We start from the raw sequence: 15,891 nt of genomic DNA, 5'->3' as shown, positions 1-15,891 counted from the left end.
GATGATAGGTTTTTGAGTTTCAGGCTTAATAGCTTTCAAAACAACATGCTAATGCAAAGCAAGTTATTCTAGCACATTTGTAAGTATATGAAAGTAATACTTGTCCCTAATTTTGGTCCTTTCTCTACTATTATTTTTAGCATTCTCTTTGATTCTTGAGCTAAGAATTAGAGAGGTATTTGTGTGTGGGGATGGGGTCCATGGTGTAAACTGACAGTATGCATAGAGGATAAAATCTTGTGTGGCAGGCATTTATGTGTTTGCTCATTCATTCATTAATTTGATGCAATTAAACATCTGAAGCATAAAGTTAAATTCATACAAGTGGATGTCATTTTGGTTATATATGTTTAACATGGTGGAGCGCACAGATCCTCTCAACTGTCCCTGATTTTGCAGACTGTCTAATTTTTTGCATCATATTTTCATTTGTTCCTCATAAAATTTGTGATTTTTCTGGAAAATCAATAAGTATTGCAATCAATAAATAATGATGACAGACATTTCACTGTCAGACTTAATAGCCTTCAAAAAGTTTACTAATGTAAAGCTTGTAATTCTAGAAAGTTCTTAAGTGTGTAAAGGCGTTAGCTTTTTTGGTCTGTTGTCCTATATTATTTGTTAGCTTTCATCTTGAGAGGTAAAAGATTGAGATGTATGTGGGGGTTGCGGTGGGCTGCACATTGTATTCTGACAGCAGTGAACTGAGAGATGATAAATTCCTGTGCAGTTGTTGTTTATTTATTTATTTATTCATTTGACTGTAATCAAATGTCTGAGGTGTACAGTCACAGTAATAAATTAGTTGTAACTGATGGTCACATGTGTGTATTTGTGTGAAGGGGTTTAAAATAAATTACTGTGGCCAATTGTTATTTTATTTTATTACCTTCTGATATCTGAGGTATATACAGTTAATGATGTTGGCTTTAATTGTAGGGTAAAGAGATTGTCTTTGAATGAAAGTCATTGTCACTGTCATTATTTGTTCAGACTCAGTAGCTATTATTCTGGGTTTGCAGAAATAGTATACGTAATTGTTTTCCCTTTCTATAAGAAACAGACATCAGCCCTATACTCAAAAAGTGGCTTTCTGTGGCAGTCTAGATAGAATGTGTGTGATAGCAACTGATCACTGACAGAGTGTTACATTGAGTGGTTCTCCAAGTGAGTTTTTGTCTGTTGATTCCTTCTGTGTGAAGTCTGCTTGTACTCCTTGTTTATGTGGATTTTATCCATGTGCTTTCGGTTTCTTTTCCCAGTCCTTTAGATGCAAAGTATATCTTGGATCATTAAGCTTTTGCTTTCATTTCTGAGAAGTAGGAAGGCTGTCACTATTCTAAGACAGGAATTATACATCCTCACATTTCTCTTCTCAGTTTCTTGGGGAACTATTCTTTTGTTAGCTTTGAACATTATGTTTTACACACAACTTATTTTTCTTGAAAGACAGAGTTATATTCCTTACGTATGCCTTTTTGTTCAGGCCGTCATTAAAAAAAACAAGGTAATATAAAAAGCTTTAAGACACACCTCAGAGCATTTAGATTGCTGTGACTTCTGGGAGCCTAGTGATCCCAGATCCCTGGCTTAATTATTTCCTGTATACTTAATGACAGTAGAGTTTTGGCCAGTTAGGCTGTGTTAAACACATGGGAAGCTAAAAAGTAAGATATAGTGTGAAAAAGAACAAGAAAAATGTCATCTGTCTGAAAGGTGTTGTGGAAAATGGGGGTGTAGCACTAGAGAGGGTGCAAGGGGACTAGTGTGCAACAGGGGAGCTATGGGGGTCTTTGCTTGGGGCATTGTAGATTGTAGTGAGGCAAATGGCTATAATGAATGGGCATGTACTGAGGCAGTCTGTGGACAAAAGTGGATGACCCCATCTATTGTTTGATCATAAGGTAATGGTCACTCACATTCCATTTAGCCTCACCCATTCAGTTGCTTCCTGCAGTGACCCCCTTACTTTGAGGTCACCAACCACCACTACCAAAGCTAGAAGAAAGATTTGATGAATGCCAAAGTCGATGATAGTATCTAAGGTAGAAAGTCACATGCAGAAACAACAGCCAGACAATAGTGTACAGTATGAGCTGCCATTGACAGAATCTGACCTCCAGGAGAAAATTCCTACATAGTGCACTACACTGAAGCTGAGACAAGAGCATAGCCCTTGTGTAGCACACACTACCCAGTGAAGAGAAGAGTAAGGTGCATGTATCCCATAGTAGGCAGCCAGCCAGACAGGGCACCAGAAATGGTCAGGGATGCACACAGTAGTACAAATTATAACACCATGTCCTGACAACGACCACAATGATAACCAGGAAAACTATGATCATGACTGAGAAGGAGACAGACATGTAAAGCAACCATACTGAAACATAGTGCATGTTGCAGCTATTTCACCGTAATAGTAGTCACACTGCCAGCCCAGCTGTCTGGAATTTTGTAACTAATTATGTTTCATTTGTGAATATTTCTATGATTTATACAGAACTGTATGTTATGTACTGAGTTAAAATGTAACCACAGCATGTCCTGCTGACCTAGAACAGAAATTCATATAAACTATATACCTGTGAAAATGTATGTTTTAATAGCAGAAACTGTGACATACAGAGTTAGCTTGCAAAACTTTAAGAAAATAAGTTGAAATTAAGTTGTTTACGATTGTTCTATAAAAGTTCTCTCTCAGTTTCAGTGTAGCAGACACAATGTCTTGAGCTAGAAGTTTTTCTATTGTTTTGTAAGAGAAGTAATTACTAAGTTTAAAATGAAAAGTGTTTTATTGTTTTATGACTTCCAAACTCTGCAAATATCTGAGAGATATGTATTTCTAACACAGATATGCTAAATTCTGTTAGCTTCTGTTTTAGCCTGGGAACTGAAGTCAGGTGACAAAGAGTGATGTCATCCAAGCTAACCCAGCAGTAATATTTGATACTGATTTAAGAACTCTGACAGAGAGAGAGACTGTGCATTTTGTATTTTATCTTGGACCTAGTAAGAACATCCACTCATCATCACCATCTGCACTTGCCTTGCTTTGTAAGAAGTTATTTTAGGGAATAGTAATTCTGTAGATATAGTTAGGAATATAGTAAAGATTAGTTTAGATGTTTTCTGTATTTATCTGAGACTGTCCTGCATTGTTGTTTTAAATACTTCCTGTGATTTTGAATGCTGAAGTAACTGTGTTTGTGTACTGAGTATTGTCTTGTTCTTTTATTATTTATTATTAAATATATTTCAAACTATCTTTGTGGCTGATATTTGTGAGACATATTTAAGCTTTTAGAGTACTTGCATATGTATTTCGTGACACTGTACAGGTCTGACTACCATTTGGATAATAGTAACATTACACAGTAGGATTGGACACCTTTTGTAAGGGCTTTATAGCAGCTGATAACTACCTTAAAGTCTGGGCAGAAGGGGGCATAACTAGTAAACCTGTGCCAGCCTTCCCCAGATGTGTGTGTGTGTGTGTTTGTATATAAACCAAATCTCATAGTGTGTGTGTCAGCTACTTGGGCAGGGACATGAAGCACTGGTTGGACAGAGAGGATGCTGGAGCTCTTGCTTGGCCACTCAGCTGGAATCTCAACTCTATAGCTGTGCCAGTGGGGAGTGTTATTGGGGATCTGGAGAAAGGGGGAGAAATCAGCCCCAGACTGACTGTGATCTCTATGTGCTCTTAAGGGAAATTGCACTTTACTGTGTATGTACTTGTCATCCTTCCAGTGTGTACATCCTCTAGCTGTTGCCAGTGGTGAGGACTGAGGCCCCTTAAATAGTGGGCCAGTGCAGGGGCATCACATATTAACTGGTGGCAGTGGTGGGATATCCACATCATATATTAATTGGTTGACAGCGGTGAGAAAGTCACATCATATATTAATTGACTTGTAGTGGTGCGGATATTGAGTTCCTGTAGCCTGTGTACAATGGTTACTGAAGGTGTTCATAGTCTCAATCAGCCAGGCAGTGAACATTCAGAGTTTCATATCACAATTGATTTATTTATTTATTTTTTTGTTAGCTTAGTTAGGGAGAACAGGCAAGCATGTCAGCAGAGGAGTATGGAAAGCTGACAAAGAGCCAGTTGGCTGAGATGTGCCAGGTTGAAGGACTGGTGCATGCCAGCCTGACTAAGGCAGAAATGATTGCAGCTTTGGGCACAGCCGCATTGCAGACCAGTGATCAGGAGGACAACCAAGCTGGCCTTAGAGATGTACAACTCTTAGAAAATGGACAGCTCAATCTTTCCACAGAGGACTTAAAAATCCATTTGGAGTTAAAGGGAACTGAGCTGGAGGCCAAGCATTTGGAAATAGAAGCAGCAGAAAGACTGAGACATCTAGAGGCTGAGGAAAATGAGAAACTCGACGTCTAGTGGCTGAGAAGAGGAGAGGCAGAGGCAACATGAAAAGGAGATGCTGACTCTTCACCAGAGTTATGCAGGTAATGAGGAAAGGAGTAGCTGAACCCCAGAAGCAACAAAGGTCAGTAAATTTCTTCCACAATTTACAGAGGGGGATAATTTTGATAGTTTCATTCATATGTTTGAAAGGGTATGTAAACAGTATAATGTTGACCAAGGGCTCTGCGTATGATTCCTTACCCCCCTTACTCCATGGTAAAGCTTTAACCTCTATTTCTGAATTGTCTGATACTGACTGCTTAAATTATAATATTGTAAAAAACTGTCTTTTAGAATGCTTTAAGTTAACACCTGAAGCTTATAGAAAAACGTTTTGTGAGCATAGACGAAAGGCAGATGAAAGTGTGTATGAATATATAGCTGAAATAAACACTTATTTTCATAGGTAGGTGAGTGGATTTCAGGCCACCACTTTTGAAGGGCTGGCAGACCTTTTGGTAAGGGAGCAAGCCCTTAGCACTTTGCCTGAGGATATGAGAATCTGGTTAGCTGAGTGACAATTGAATACTATAGATGAGCTGGGGAGGAATGGAGACCTATACCTAGCATGCAGGGCATCACTGCACAGGAAAGAGACACCCAGTGCTGCTCATGGGTCTAAGGTAACCCATGGTGGGGAGCCCAGACTGCCACAAAAGAGTCCACCAGTAGCAGGGGAAGCCACTACTCCATACATGTCCAGGACCAAGGGTTAAATGTTTTAAATGCAGCCATGGGGCCATGTAGCATATAGATGTACATGGAGGCAAGGTGGGGAACAAAAGGTGGGAGAGCCAGTAAGTAGGAATGACAAAATGCCAGCAGTAAGTCATCTCAAGAAGACAAGGGTACCAAACTACCACAAGAGGTTATGTCCTATCTTAGTAAATGGGAAAGAGGCCATTGCTAAGAGAGACACTGTCTCTGACCTAACCATTTTGAAGCTTGCTCTGGTTAAAGAGGAGCACTACTTGCTTGAGCAGTCTACTCCAGTCAGAGCTTTAGGAGAGAGCCCATTCCAAATACCTTTGGCTAGGGTTTACTATGACTGGGAGGGTGGAAAAGGAAGCCAGCAAGTAGGTGTGTTTGAGGATATCCCTGCAGATGCCCTGATAGGGAATGATTCTGATAATGCAGTACTTTGTGTGCATGCAGTTACACACAGTCAGGCTTGGAGACAAGCATGTGGGTCTGGTAGCCTGGGGGAGATCCAGACAGACCAGACACTTGCAGCCAGGACTGGTGAGGTGGTTATTTCAGGGAGGGGCTACCCTCTAGCAGTGACACTGGTGAGCCACAGCTGCTTGTGGATACTGATGTTATCTTGGACAGAGTGACTGCAAGGGTAGAGGTGAATAGTAGTATCCAGGCTGACAGTGAGGCACTGCTGTCAGAGGATACCAGACTTCCTGTGGAATAGGAGCTGGGAAGGTTTACAAAGAGAGAGCTGAGACAGGCTCAGCTTTCAAACCCTACATTACAAGGCCTGAGGGAGGTATCTAGTAAGGCACCTGATTCTCAAGGAAAGGGGGAATCTGTATTCTGGCACAAAGGGTTACTCTACAGAGAGTGGACCCCTGAGGGAGGGCTAGAGGGTGAGAGAATACAGCAGTTGGTAGTGCCAGGAGCCTACCATCTGGCACTTCTAGCCATAGCCCATGATATTCCATTTGCAGGTCATATGGGCATAAAACATACAAAGAGACATATTATGCAGAACTTTTATTGGCCTGAGATTTCCAGAGATGTAACAGGGTACCTCAGGACATGTGAGCAGTGCTAAAAGTTAGGCCAAGCAGGAGACAATGTGAAAGCTCCTTTGATGCCTTTGCCTGTGATTCAAGAAGAATTTCAAAGGGTATCTATGGATATTGTGGAGTCTCTGAGTTCCCCAAGTTCCAAATGGAAAAAGTATTTCCTAGTGGTAGTAGCTTATGCCACCAGATACCCTGAAGCAGTGGTTCTGTCCTCCATTGAGGCAGAAAAGGTGTCAAATACTTTGTTAGAAATTTTCTGCAGGGTAGGATTTCCAAATGAAATACTGACTGACAGAGGTGCAAATTTTATGTCAGACCTGCTGGCTTGCCTGTGGAAGCACTGTGGGGTGAAGCACCTAAACACCCCCTACCATCCCCACACTAGGGGTCTTGTTGAGAGGTTAAACTCTACACTCAAGTCCATGCTATGGGCATTTTCAGACCAGTCTAAGAGGGACTGGGACAAACATTTGCCCTATCTGTTGTTTTCTTACAGAGAGATTCCCCAGGAATCCACAGTTTTTTCACCCTTTGTGTTGTATGGGCATAGGGTGAGGGGACCTCTAGATCTGATTTGAGATGAGTAGGAGGGTGAGTGTGAATCTCACAAGGAGTCTGTTATGGCATATGTCCTAAACCTCAGGACAAAGCTCAGGGAACTCATGGGCTTGACCCAGGAAATCCTGGCAGAAGCTCAACTGCAGAAAAAGGTCTGGTATGACAGGAATGCTCGAGCTACAGAGTATGCTGTAGGGCAGCAGGTAATGGTTCTCATTACTGTCAGACACAACAAGCTGCAGGCAGCCTGAGAGAGATCCTACAAAGTAGTAAGGAAGGTCAATGATGTTAACTACAAAGCAGAACTGCTAAGTAGGAGGTAGGGGCACAAACTGTACCATGTTAACATGATGAAACCTTACCATGATAGAGGCCCTTGTGCTGAGTATTTGCTGTGGATGGCAAGAGGAGTCTAAGGGTGGTCTGGTTCATAGGTTCATAGGTAGGTACTAGGCTATTGGCCCTAGGGCCTATACAAGCCTAGCCAAAAAGGTACCCTGGCTTTCGCCACCCAAGAAAATTATTTTCCTGTGCCCCTGTCAAGCAGAGCCACAGATGTGATCCTCGGGGTGAATTTCCCATTACCCATCCAATCATCAAGATTTTTCTTGAAGAGTGCTAATGAGGAGCTCTGTTTGACATAGATAGGTAGTCTGTTCCAGAGTATGGGAAGTCTCTGGGACAGGAATCTATACCTCCAGCATGCTCTCTTTATTGTGGTGACAAGGTTTAGGTCCCTAGAGCATGTAGCTTGGAGGGATTGAGATTTCTTTAAGTAGAGCATGTCCAACAGCTCTGGGTTTGACATAGCTTTGTATGTTAGGCAGAGATCGCCTCTGAGTAGGCTATATGTGACGGAGTAAATCTGGTGTTTTTTGAGAAGGTCTGTGTAGGGCATCTGTTTGAAGCCAGTAATCCTCTTTGTGAGGTATTTCTGCGGCCTTTCCAGTTGTTGTAAATGTCTTGTGAGGTACATACCCAAAGGAACGTTGTACTCTATAATGCGTCTAATGAGTGATGAGTAAAGGGGAACAATGACCTCTTTTTTTCTGGATGAGAAACCTTTTGTGATGAGGTGTGCCACATAGAAGGATTTCCTGACCACTGTGGCAATGTGATTATCAAAGAAGAGACTACTGTCCACCTGTGTCCCAAGGTCTCTTATCACACTTTCAGTGTTAAGTAGACTACCGCCTATGTGGTAGTTCATGGGTACAGAGTTTTTACCAAACGGGATGACAATGCACTTTTTGGCATTGAACTTAAGGCCATGGCTTTGACACCAGGCATCTGTCTCAGTGAGGCCCTTTTGTAGGAAGTCCACATCATTAGGAGTTTTGATTATGGCTCCTAGTTTGCAGTTATCTTTGAACTTAGTTTGCCAAAAAACTTCTGTGTTAGCCTGCACTCAGAGAAGTAGATACCAAACAGGAGAGGACCCAGGACTGAACCCTGTGGTACTCCATTTGTCACTGGTCTAAAGTCTGATTTGGAGTCTGCTACTTTCACAGTGTGGGTTCTGTCAGTAAGCCAGTTGACAACGCATCTTGTGACATAGGGATTTATACCTAGTTTAGTGAGTTTATCTATAATTCCAGAGTGGGGGATGGTGTTGAATGCCTTGGCGAGATCTAGATAGGCTGGGTGAACCACCTTACCCTCATCAATGGCTTTTGTGATTGCTTCAAAAACGTCATCAGGTTTAGGAGACATGATCTGCCTTTTACAAACCCGAACTGTGTGGGGTCCAGAGTTTGAAGATCTCCAATGTCATTGTTTATGAGTTCCATTATGATACATTCCATGGCCTTGCAGACCAGGCTCATCAGGCTAATGGAGCGATAGTTCCCAGGGTCTGTCATGGCCCTCCCTTTGTGGAGTGGGAAGAACATCATGGTGCGCTTGACTGATCTCTTCAGCATGGCTCAGACTGACATTTCAGTGGAAGGGGTAGCAATGTCCCGGCAGCTATCCACTACTGAGGCTTGAGAAATCCAAGCAGTGCTGCAGGAGTTTGGGAGCATGTTCACTGGGAAACCAGGGTGCACTCACCTGGTGCAGCACTAGGTGGATACAGGGCCCCAAAGGCATATTAGGCAGACTCTGAGGAATAAGATACAGGAAATGTTGGAGCTAGGGGTAATTCAGAAGTCCAACAGTCACTGGGCCTCCACAGTGGTGTTGCTACCAAAGAAGGATGGCAGCACCAGGGTCTGTGTGGACTACAGGAAATTAAATAGTCACAGAGAGTCAGATGCTTACCCCATGTCTAGGACAGATGAAACCCTAGAGCACCTTGGTGGGACTGAGCATCTTACCACTATCGATCTTACCAAGGGTCACTAGCAGGTGCCCATGACTCCCAGTACAAGAGAGAGAGGTCAGCCTTTATGACTCCTTTTGGCTTGTATGAGTACACAAAGATATCCTTTGGGATGAAAAATGCCCCCAGCGATTTTCCAGTGGCTGGTAGATTATGTACTAGCAGGAGTAGGAGATTTTTGCCCTTGCTTACCTAGATGACATTGCCATCTACAGCCATTCCTGGCAAGAGCACCTTCAGCATGTCAGGGAGGTGCTGGCCAGACTACAGTTGGTAGGGTTGACCATTAAGCCCAGCAAATGTCAGGTAGGTATGACAGAGGTCTCCTACCTGGGACATAGAGTGGGGAGTGGTAAGATCAGGCCAGAGCCTGCCAAAGTGGAAGCCATTCAGACATGGCCTGCCCCTCTTACCAAAAAGCAAGTGAGGACATTCTTAGGGACAGCAGGGTACAGCAGAAAGTTTGTCCCCAATTATAGTACCATAGCTGCTCCCCTCACAGACCTGACAAGGAAAAACAAGCCAGATAAGGTAGTGTGGACCCCAGCATGTGAGCAGGTATTCCAGATGTTTAAAGGAGCTTTTGGAGTATGCCCTGTATTATTCAGTCCAGATTACAGCAAATAATTTGTTGTACAGGTGGCTGCTTCAGACCATGGGGTGGGGGCTGTACTTAGTTAGCCAGGTTTCCTCGGAGGGAGAAGAGTGCCCTTGACTGATCTCTTCAGCATGGCTCAGACTGACATTTCAGTGGAAGGGGTAGCAATGTCCCGGCAGTCATAAGCTCCAACCTAGGGAGGAATGCTATGCAGCTGTAGAAAAGGAATGCCTAGCCATAGTGTGGGCACTGCAGAAACTTCAGCCTTATCTGTATGGCAGGAAATTCACTGTAGTTACAGACCACCATCCCTTAACATGGGTAATCGAGCCAGCCAGCAAAATGCCAAGTTACCAAGGTGGAGCCTAGGGTTGCAAGCATATGATATGACAGTGCAGCACTGTAGTGGGGTTAGCAATGCCAACGCAGATGGGCTGTCAAGACAGGGAATGGGGTAAGGTACTCCTAGAGGAGCTCAACCCTATCAAGCAATGTTTCTCAAGGGTCACTTGAAAAACTAGCTTGAGATTTTGGGGGGGGGGGGGATGCCACTCTGCCAGCCCAGCTATCTGGAATTTTAAATAATTCTATGTCATTTGTGAATACTGATTCAATTTATACAGAACTGTATGTTATGTACTGAGCTAAAATATAGCCACAGCATGCCCTGCTGACTTAGAACAGAAATGCATATAAATTATATACCTGTGCTATATGTTTTAATATTAGAAACTGGGACATACACAGTTAACTTGCAAAACTTCAAGAAAATAATTTGAAATTAACTTGCTTTATGATTGTGCTTTAAAAGTTCTCTCTCAGTTTCAGTGCTGCAGACACAATGTCTACAGCTAGAAGTTTTTGTATTATCTTGAAAGAGAAGTAATTAGTAGGTTTAAAATGAAAAGTGTTTATTGTTTTACGACTTCCAATATCTTCAAACTTTTAACACAGAGATGTTAAATTCTGTTAGTTTCTGTTTTAGCCTGGGAACTGAAGTCAGGTGACAAAGAGTGATGTCATCCAAGTTAACCCAGCAGTAATATTTGATACTGATTTAAGAACTCTGACAGAGACAGACTGTGCATTTTGTATTTTGTCTTGGACTTAGCAAGAACATCCACTCATCATCACCATCTGCACTTACCTTTCTCTGTAAGTAAGTTTTTTTAGGGCATAGTAATTCTTTAGATATAGTTAGGAATATAGTAAAGATTAATTTAGATGTTTTCTGCATTTATTTGAGACTGTCCTGCAATGTTGTTTTAAAAATGTTTTGTGATTTTGAACTCTGAAGTAACTGTGTTTGTGTACTGAGTATTGTCTTGTTCTTTTATTACTTATTATTAAATATATTTAAACCTGTCTTTGTGGGTGATATTTATAAGACATATTTAAGCTCTTAGTATACTTGCATATGGTTTTGGTGACACTGTTCAAGCCACACCTAAATAGCCTTGCAAGTCATTGGACATCCTTTGTAAGGGCCTTATAGTAGGTGATAAGTAGGTGTTGGTGGCAGTGGAAACTACCTTATAGTCTTGGCAGAAGGGGGCATAGCTAGTAGACCTGTCGCAGCCTTCCCCAGATGTGTGTGTGTTTGTATATAAACCAAATCACAAAGTGTGTTTGTGTGTGTCAGCTACTTGACCAGGGACACAAAGCACTGGTTGGACAGAGAGGGTGCTGGAAGTCTTGCTTGGCCACTCAGATGGGATCTCAACTCTATAGCTATGCCAGTGGGGAGTCTTACTGGGGATCTGTAGAAAGAAGGAGAAACCAGCCCCAGAATGACGGTGATTTCTGTGTGCTCTTAAGGGGAAATTGTACTTTACTGTGTGTGCACTTGTCATCCCTCCATGTGTACATCCCGTAGCTGTTGCCAGTGGTAAGGATTGAGGCTACTTGATTACTGGGGCAGTGAAGGGGTGTCACAATAGTATCAATACTGGACACTCCATTCACTGTCTATCCTATGCAAAGTGCACATGGCACATTACCACTGCTGAATGTAAAAAGGTTTCAGGTGGCACAGCTACCATTTGCAGATGTGCTAGAAGATATATAGAACACAGCTGGATCTAGCTGATCTTACTGACAGACTCATCAGTGACATATTCCTTGAGATCAACTGCCAGACCTCACTATCTGATCAAAGATACAAACTACATGACAGATTCCAAGAATGTCAAACTTAATGACCAACTGATCATATAGGAAAACGAATCTGCATGGACTAAAGTTTGACCTGTGCACTGTGTACCTGTTTATTTGGAAAGCTGAAAAGTGATTTTGGAGGCTAACAAGTCTAGAAGAGAAAGAGAGAGTATCAGACATCTGTCAGTTTAGCTAATCAGCTAGACGACAGTACCACAACACAGAGTGGAAGTGTAAGATATTGACCAAAGACCATTGGTCACCTTTAGTGAAGCAGCAATGGCAAACACTATTGGCACTGCATAGGTAAGTTGACCAAAAAGTGCAAGGGTCACACTGTCACCAAGAGCCAAGGTAACAATGAAGCTTGCAGCATGCAGTTATACATAATCATGGGCCAGAAACCATGGCAGTGGAGATCAGGCAGACGTTGCTTAAGCTAAAGGCTGAAACTCCCAGTATGAAGCTCCCATGTTAATTCCGTCTTCTTGATGGCTGGTACTTCTCCACTACAGTGTTTGTGCAAGCCCTATGTCCTATCACAGCCTTGGCAAGGTGGATGAGATGCACATGGAAGAATTCATTGTCACTCATTAAAGAAACTACCATGACAAAGTCATATGTGAAATATGAAGATCTGCCCCTGTACTATGAAATATTTATCAAGATGACCACCAAAGAAAGGGACACCATCGTATTGTTCATGAAGAAGGAAAATCTGGTCAACTAAGGAAAAGTCTGGACTGTGGGTTACTGATGGGACATTAACCACCCAGTTATTTACTTGACAAGAATTATAATTATATAGTATCCATGATCTGATTGAGAAGGTCTTAAGACCTATTGCCATCCTTACATTCATTTGCATTTTGGTCAGATGAGGATCTAACAGCAGGGGTTCTCATGGACTAATAGTAGCACTGAAGCATTGAAAACTTAGGACTCCTATGATCCACAGACAGCTCTTTTAAAGGAGTTCTTTCACCTCATAAAGGTAGAATAGGATCACATTAGTGTCCTTGGGGAGAGCATCAGGATGTGGCCACCAAAGTAATCAACAAGAAATGACTGGCTTCAAAGGGATACCTGGCTGCAACCCATAATAACAAATAATGATCCTACATACCACTTGAGTATATCCATATGACTGCAGACAGTTTTTCTTTCTGCTGTAGTAACCAGCACAGTTTTAAAATGAGCAATTGACAGCTAGACAGTACTTATATACTTCGGTACAGTAAAGCATCTAAAAAGCTAACATCTTCATGGGTACAAATTACATATGAAGGATATAGAATGGGAAGACTCTAGAGAACAAACATATGAAACAGTAGATACATTTATTTAGGTTAAAAATTACTAAATTGACTGCATTAATCTCTCTTCATTATTAGAGCCTTCCTCAATACATTTGTTGATTACAATGCAGTTTAATTTAAACAGCTGATTAGCATGTGATTAAAAGTTGGCCAGTGTTGTTAAACAAACTATAAAAATATTCAGATGTAAATAAGTAAATAAAAATAAATTCATGCAGATCAGTGGATCTTACTGTGTACTCTAAAAGTAAATGCTGTTGTAGGTTCAATTGTGATTAAATTAAAGTGTAACTACTATAAAATGAATAATTGTGTAATTAAACTTGTATAGAAAGCCATACATCAATACACATACAAGAATGCGTTAATAAAAACATTGTAAAATAAATAACATAAATGTATAATATGTTATAAAATGTTAAAAACAGTGAAAACATAAACACATATGTTAATGTTATTCAAACAAAAGATAATAACAAGAACCTATACAAGCACTCTGTCATGTGCAAAAACTATAAAAACATGCATCATTGATAGAGCAGCTCTAAGTCTGAAAGACAGTGACTAAAATAGCCTACTGTAAAAATAAAAAAAAAATTAGAATGGCACAGCAAGTTATATTCAAGTCCTCCTCCCCAGTTAAAATGACAATAGAAGCATTAAGAACATTCTAAGTCTCAAATCAGTGACTACTACATAAAGCCACTTTTTCTTTGATTTCTTAAAAAAAAGTCTTAACTTTTCTCTCAAGAAAGTGCTTTTAAAACTTTGATATTGATTATATTAGTTAACATCACTGTTTAACATTAATAAAAATGGTTCATTTGTATATTTTATTTCCACTGAATTTGATCTCACATTTCCTTTACAGTGATGACTTGTATAATTTTATGATTATAGAAAACTATAGAGAAAGGGGATTCTGGGAAAAAAAATAAAGGGGATGGAGCAATGCAGAGAGGAAGTTGCAATAAATAGTGATGTAGATGGTGTGAAAAATAAGAGAGAAGACATGATGCAAGGAAAATGAGGGGAGTGAAGAGTAAGAGAGTGAGGAAGAGAGCGAGGAACGAAAATTTGGAGAGGTGCTTGGAAGGAAGAGTTGAGTGATGGCAGGACAGAGGAAAGCAAAGTATCACATAATATCACTTTGGATTACTTTCTTATAAATCAAAATATGTCAAAAAATCCTAACAAAAGCAGTATTTCTACAAAATGTAGTATTACATAACAGCAATACTCCATGTCATGGTGCGGGTAGCGTTGGACAATGATTACACTTGACTAGCTGTTTTAATTACTTTCACTTGTGCCCTTATAACCACACTATGTCATGTATGAGTATATTTCTTTAGAGCTCCTCACCCTTCACAGGGATTTTTACTGTGCTGTATTTTACAACAGTGTCTTTTGCATAGTGAACCTCTAACAGCCATGTAGTGCTTGACCACATAGACAATTTTATTTTTTGTTTGTGCTGTACAGTATTGAAAACAATGCAGTAACATTTTGTCTTTTTTAAACAGGATATGCTTGTGTTATAATTTAATTATCACAATTTCTGTCACTTAAGATATCAGGAGCATAGGAGGTTGATATTGCTCTAATTCACCATAATCAGATAGTGACATAAAGTTAATATCTCTTTGAGGCTCCAGTGATATGCTTCTTTCCCCTGTAGTAATACAGATTTGTCACTGGTGAAGATTAGGTTGTTCAAAGGTCTGGCTGGTTGACTTCTCTTATAAAATGATGAAATGACAGCTGTTGCACAATACTTATATATTATAAAAATGCAGAAAATATTCGAGTCTATGACATTTCATCGAATGGCTAATCAGTGAATAGCCATTTGTCGAACACCTATTTATCGAAGTTCGTCATCATTGAACGGTGGATTTTAACTAGGGCAAACAAGCAGTTGGCCAACCAATCGACTGCAAAAAAAAAAATGTAAAACCTATCATGGTGGTGGTGGTGGTGAGGGGGTGATGCCTCCCACACTTCCCCCCTAACTAAATATACCAACTCCAAGATCACACTACAGTGGAGAAAGTGCAAATTCCAGATGATGGCCAACCGCTGGTTTGCCCTAGTTAAAATCTACCATTCGATGAAGAGCAGCTTCAATAAATAGGTGCTCGATGGATGGCTATTCGCTGAATAGCCATTTGAGGAAATAATATAGACCCATAACATTTCTATACTTTCTAGCCTCCTATTATTTGTACACCAGTTCTTTTAAGTTTTTCTGATTAATTTTCTATAAAACAGAATTGTTCATCTACTTTTAGCAGATGCAAGACTAAATTTTGTTTTTTGGCATTACTGGTCACTGACATTCATTGGGGTGTTATTTCACCTAAATACATTTTAATAGCTCCATTGACTTTTGCAGTAATATTTGTAGATGTGCTTTGATATAATTCATAGGTTCATAGGTGTGTACTAGGCTAATGGCCCTGGAGCCTTTACAAGCCTACCCCATAGGATTACCCTGGCATCATGCCACCCGACCATAGTTCCTAGTGCCTCTGTCGAGTAGAGCCACTGGAGTGATCCTCAGGGTGAATTTTCTATTTCCCATCCACTCATCAAGATTTCTCTTGAAGAGGGCCAGTGAGGTGCTCTGCTTGACATGTATGGAAAGTCTGTTCCATAGCATGGGCAGTCTCTGGGTTATGAACCTGTCCCTCCAGCATGTTCTGTTGATTGTAGTAATGAGGTTGAGGTCTCTGGAGTGTGTGGTG

The 15,891-nt window shown here is 40.9% G+C and overlaps 1 protein-coding gene across 2 annotated transcripts in view; it reads left to right on the top strand.

The window, feature by feature from the left end:
- DRAXIN (dorsal inhibitory axon guidance protein) overlaps nt 1-15,891 on the top strand; it is a 902,970-nt gene that overhangs the window by 719,044 nt on the left and 168,035 nt on the right. The window lies entirely within an intron of this gene.

Source organism: Protopterus annectens, chromosome 1.part1, assembly GCF_019279795.1.
Source record: "Protopterus annectens isolate FY-2018-M chromosome 1.part1, PAN1.0, whole genome shotgun sequence".
Taxonomy (NCBI): Eukaryota; Metazoa; Chordata; order Ceratodontiformes; family Protopteridae; genus Protopterus; species Protopterus annectens.
Note: the sequence above shows the minus strand (reverse complement) of the source record. Positions and strands in the feature narration are given on the sequence as shown.